Source organism: Apis dorsata, unplaced genomic scaffold (assembly GCF_000469605.1).
Source record: "Apis dorsata unplaced genomic scaffold, Apis dorsata 1.3 scaffold_98, whole genome shotgun sequence".
NCBI lineage: Eukaryota > Metazoa > Arthropoda > Insecta > Hymenoptera > Apidae > Apis > Apis dorsata.
The window spans coordinates 416287-422879 of NW_006263396.1; positions in this window are offsets into that span (position 1 = coordinate 416287).

Genomic DNA, 6593 nt, shown 5'->3' on the forward strand with positions numbered 1-6593 from the left:
TCTGCGTGCCCGTTAAACGTCGCGCGCCACGCCGTGAAAAACGTCTTTTGTAACTGAACCTGTCGTCTTCCGTTTCCTTCCAGTCGTCCTTCCTCGATTATTTTATTCTTCTTTCATTTTTTGAATTTATTCTTTCGTTCGAAAGATTAGTTTTCCAACTCTCGAGAATATTTTTCATGAATTTTGTGGATCAAATTTTTTATATATTGAACTTGTATGAAATTTTAATGTATTTGAAAAATTATTAACTAAAGAATCGTGTATTTTTTTCTAATAAATAACTGAACCTGTCGTCTTTCATTCCAGTCGTCCTTCCTCGATTATTTTATTCTTCTTCTTTTTTATTTTTTGAATCTGTTCTTTCGTTCGAAAGATTAGTTTTCTCGAGAATATTTTTCGTGAATGAATATTTTGTGGATCAGAATTTTATATTTAATATATTGAACTTGTATGAAATTTTAATGTATTTGAAAAATTATTAACTAAAGAATCAACAATGTACTTTTGTAACTGAATCTGTAGTCTTCCGTTTCATTCAGTCCTTCCTCGATTATTTTATTTTTCTTTCATTTTTTGAATTTGTTCTTTTGTTTAAAAGATTATTTTTCCAATTCTCGAGAATATTTTTCGTAAATGGATTAAAGAATTGCATATTTTTGTAATTTAACCTGTCATTTTTTATTTGCTTTTAATCATCGTTTCTCGACAATTATTTCTTCTCGCTCTTCTTTCATTTTTTGAATTTGTTGTTCGAGGAATTAATTTTTAAAACTCTCGAGAATATGTGGATCAGAATTTTATCTATTCAACTGTTCTATTAAATTTTATATGAAATTAAAGAATTGTGTGCAATTCTTTTGTAATTCAATCTGTCTTCCATTTCTTTCCAATCGTCGTTCCTCGACAATTATTTTATTTTTCTTTTTTCATTTTTTAAATTTGTTGTTCGAGAGATTAATTTTGGAACTCTCGAGAATATGTGGATCAGAATTTTATTTATTCAACTGTTCTATTAAATTTTATATGAAATTAAAGAATTACGTGCTTTTCTAACTGAACCTGTCATTTTCCATTTGCTTTCAATCATTGTCCATCGACAATTATTTCTTCTCGCTCTTCTTTCATTTTTTGAATCTGTTGTTCGAGGAGTTAATTTTGGAACTCTCGAGAATTTTATCTATTCAACTGTTCTATTAAATTAAATTTTATATGAAACTAAAGAATTGTGTGCCTGTCACTTTTCATTTCCTTCCAGTCATGCTCTTTCATTTTTTCGATCTGTTCTTTTGTTCGAGGGATTAATTTTGACGTGAAATTCTCTGAAAATATTTTTTTCTAATAAATAGACATTGTGTTAATGAAAATTTTATCTATCAAACTTGTATTTAATTTTATTTATGTCTATTTATTATATATCTAGAAAATATTTATTATATATATTTATTATATATCTAGAAAAATAACAAAAGTAGAAGAATAATGTGCTTAGCATTGTTTTCAAGTACACAAGAAGTTGTTTTCACGTTTGAGCTTTGGTAACTTCATGAATTCTGATTAGTTTCGACTTAATGGGCGATGTTTCAGATGAAGTAATCGTAAGAGTAGGCGTGTTCAATATACCGATGATTATAGTCGTTTAGCTAAATTTATGTACTGGAACTGTGTAGACTGTTAACTAGCTACCTTCGATTATATCGCAAGAAGATTCAATAATTAGAATGATTAGATACATCAATTCACTGTCTGTCTAAAGAATTCCATTTGGATTATTTTTTATTCAAAATTTCGATCTTTTATTATCATTAACAATATTTCTTTTTTTTTGTTTTCAGGTGAGTTTTCCAAGGGAAAATCTATACCTAAAAGTAGTCGGCATGATTCTCGGAAAAAACGAGGTGAGTCGAGTTAACATTTCGATTCGAAAAAGAAAAAAAAAAAAAAATCGAAAGCTTCACAATTATCAATTGTATCGCCAATTTACGACTCATAGATTTGTTTAACAAGTACTACGGCAATTAACGGTTAATCATTCGTGCACAATGCGCGTCGCGAAATAATATTCCGATTTACAATTCGGAACAATCATCTTGTTAATAAGCATTGTTACGTGCGCGTCACCTTGACAGAAAGAAATTAATTGCAAGGTTACGATCGCTGGAATGCCGTAGGCGCGAATCGAACAACAAGATTAACTAATTATTCGAATAATTAAGCTAATTGCGTTGAGAAGGCTGACATGCGAACGCCTCCGCTCCAACTTCCTTATTTCATTTCATTTTTCATTTTTTTTTTTTTTTCGAATTTTAATGTTTGTTATAAATGCCATTTTAAGTGTCATTAAACGTGTTGTTCGTTTATAATCAGAGATACGAGAAACGAAATTTATAAAAGCAAGGTAAAAGACGATCCTTGGTGATGTACATCGTAAAAGCTTAATTATTCGTGCTTGAACTTTGAATTAAATTTTTTTGCCCGTAGTTATCCGAGAACTTTTAATGTAAAAGTTGATATAATCTCTCTTTTTTTTTGTTTTTTGTTTTAATGAAGTTATCATTGTTGATGAGATTATAAATATTTTATAGACGTTGTTTGATTCTTTGTCGACGAGTATGAGAAAAGAATATAAATAGAAATTTTATTATTTATAATAATAGAAGGATGATGGAAGTATTTTTTTAGGAATAATATTTATTGCCGAGTGAAAGTTAGGAAATTACATTTATCGACTGCAACATTACAGAAAGTAACGTTACCGATAGCTATCATCGCAGTTGATACCTGGAAACATTTTCTACTATTACCGACATTCGGTAAACTTGGCGCACCGTCTTTGTACATGGCGCCCCTCATAATCACATTTTAAAAGTCAATTGGATATGAAAGTTAAATTTTTTAATGTTTTTATTCTTGAATCCGATTTTATAAATCCATTTTTATAAAATATACATATGAAAAAGTGTTGTTTTAAAAAATATTGACATTTAAGAAAATCGTGCATCTTGCTGATACGTACATACATAAATGGAAATTTCACGAAAACGTAATGTTCTTTTATATGATTTGGAATATTTATAAACGTTTCCAGATACGTATCTGGATCGTTTAAAGAAAAGTAATCGGTAACGTCATGTTACGCGTTAACCAACAGCGTAGAAACTATCTTCTCTAACCTCAATTCTACACTTTCGAACTACCACAACGAACAAAATTGAAACATTTATAACGCATCGTACACATAAATCTACCGAGCCTATATTTCTAATCGAAAATAAAAAATTTCGTATAAATATCCACTCTTTTTTATCATCGTCCATTTTCCACGCATGCGAGTCCTACGCCTATATATGTGCCGAGAAGCTCATGACCAGCCATTAATGGTCGTACACCCCCTACAAGGTGGAGTAGAAGATCATGGTCGATCGTATAAGGCGCTCCATTCGTCGGATCGTTGACCGTGCAAGGTGATACCGTATTCTTCACCTCCGGTCTTCTCTTCTTACGCAAGCAAATCAATTTCTACTCAAAGACCACTTAACCTCTTTTACCACGTTGCTCGACGTGGTATTCGTAAAACGTGTAGCCCCCTCCCCCCTTCCTTCCTCCCCTCCTTTCTACTTTCCTTCGAACGTACAATGCTTTCTAACGCGTTAGAACTCTTATTCGTGAAAATTCCACGAAATTTTCCTCGAAAGAACTCCCCAATCTAGAATGAATAGTACCTCTTTCGTTCCAATAATTATTCGTCGTATTTATCGTATTGAATTCATTATACAGCTTTTAGCTGAAACTCAATATATTTTTATTCAGCGACTTATATTTTGCTTGATTTCATATAGAATATAAACACGAGCGACAAGTAATTTTAATTTCGCTTCATTTCGATATAATAAAACGGAAAGCAACCTGTTTAAATATGCAAGGCTCGTTACGATTGCGTTATCCTTATACAGGCAAATCTCATTTTCGCTTTGTTCGGTTAAACGCCGCCTCGTCATCCGTTATATTTGTTATCTCTTATAATAATAATAATTTACGTTAATTCCTGTAAATCCTCTAGAAATTCTACTTTCACGTTTTAAAAAGTATTTTATTAAGTCCTTGCACATATCAATTATGTTGATTCCCTGACGTTGAGTCTCCTCCTTTCGATCTATTACTTTTTCCAAAAAAGAGAAACAAATGAATCTTAAAAAAAAGAAGATATATATATATATATGATTATCGTTGCTCCTGGCTTTCTTCGCCGTCTAGAAAGAAGGCTCTCTTCGAAGGATTAATTCAAAACATGGTGTCTTTCAAAGATACTAATAATTGCGAACGAAGACTCGCATTTCCAAGTTCAGCCAAGTGCAGGAACGAGGAGGATTTTAATTTGTTACCGGAGGCAGCGAGCGCTCCGCCTCATTGCCACATCGGTTTTACACCGTCTCTCCCTTTCAAATCTCGCTCGCCTTTCCCACGTCCGTTGGCCAACCTCATCCCTCCAAACCTCCTCTTTGTTTCGATCTCGCCACGCGTTACACCCCCAAAGATAGAAAATTTTATCAAAATTTTATCGACGAGTAATTTAAATTTTTCTTCCTGAAAACAGATTCGTTTCCATCTTTACCTGGTTCATATAGCTCCTCCCCAAGCAATTATATTTCTCTTCTCTTCTGTAATTTTCGAAAATAATAATAATAATAATAAAAAAGAAGAAAATAGAAATATAATATAATATAATACAATATAGAATATAATATATAAAATAGAAATAGAAAAAGGAGAGCGGTGCGCAGAAAATTCCGGTACTTTCGTTCTCGGTTCCAGCTCGTTCCGGCCGTTTTGCAAGCCGAGCGATAGCCGCGCTCGTCGGGAATTCGTCGTGTGGTCGTGGATCTCTGCGGTCGCCTGCTTAGTCACGTATACGTTCTCCATCGGGTTGCATCGTTTTCTCCGCCGGACTCCCCACTCCACTCCTTTCCTCCCGCCCCCTCCCTCCACCACCCGGGCCAACCGTGTTCTCTTTCCCTCTCTCTGTTCCACGGTAGCGTTAAATTTCGTACTGCCTCACGTTTCCACCGCAAAAAGCGATCGGTTGTAACGGTTGCACGTGTCTTAAATTACACGAACAGTTACGTTAGCGAAATCGTTGCACGATGCACGATCCACCGTTTATCCATTCTCGCGATAAAAAACGCGTTCAGAGTGTTCCACCGGTATCGCGAGCCAATCGTATTTGCCCTCGTCCTTGTTTTTATATATATAGGATATATATATATATAGGAGCCGGTGTGTATTATGGGAAGCGTGCGCGCGTAGACACGGATCGATCATCCGCCAACTGGTTCCCCGTTTTAATGTATATTTTAAACGAACAAGCCTCGATACGCGGTTATATATCCGCGGTTCGACCGAGTGAATGTACAGGTGGTGACGTTCGAGGCGCATTACAATCACAGGAAAGGAATTTTATTCAGGGATTTTTTTCCTCGTGTAGTAAATTCCTCTTGTCGAATTTTGGCTGTTCTTCTGCGAAATAATAGGCGAATAAACAAAATGAAATTGACACGGATATACGTATCAAAAAAGAGGTAGACCTGATAGACGATTCAATTCAATTTCAATGCAACATGGATCGATTTGATAATTATTATTATTTTCGTATGGAACTGGCAAAGTACTTATCACTTTATATATGTAGAAATCTTATTAAACACATCCCATCGAGATGAATTAAAATGGCAATTCTGGTACAATATATCGATCGACGAGTGAAATTCCTTCTACCTCGGCGTCGACTCGCAAAAATTAGATTAATCTTCCGCCTCCTACGTCCACTTTACACATCCTTCCTGTTCGATCCCGACTCTCCGACATCTTTCTTCCGCCTACGGCCCACTCGCGCGTCCCTTCTTGGATTCCCTTGGAACGCTCCTAAGCTCGCCGCCCCCCTTTGTCTCCTTTCCTCCCTCCGTGCCGTGAAGCATCTCCGCCTCCTTCGTTTTCTTCCCTTTTTCCCCGCTTCGTTCGATTCGTTCCGACGACACGAACGGAGGAACTCCTCGCCTCGTTTTAAATTCGAATCCTCCCTCTCCACCGTTGTTTCCTACGGTCCAGCCACGAACCAGTCGCGATACCATCTCGTTTTTCGCTCGGAAAAGGAACGGGGATAGGGAAATCGTTCAGGTATTTTAAACGTATCGAGGAATATTTTCAGAGAGGAAGAAGAATTCTTCCGTTGCAACTGTCAACTTTTAGATATAGTTTAGTCTTTAATATATAAATTTTGGTTTTCTTCGATCGCTTAATTAATTAATTAATACACTCGAGTCGAGAGTTTAAAATCGAATAAAATTGAAAACTTTAATAAGTAATTGAATAAAAATATATTAACATTCTATTATCCATCGAACCCTTTACTTCTCGAATTTACCACCTTTTTTCCCCATTTCTTCCAATTTTCAAAACGATTCTCTCTCTCTCTCTCTCTCTCTCTCTCTCTCAGAAATTTATTTTCCATTCGATGATGCACCCTCGCATGGATCGATTCGTCCTCGAGAGAGAGAGAGAGAGAGAGAGAGAGAGAGAGAGAGAGAGAGAGAGAGAGAGAG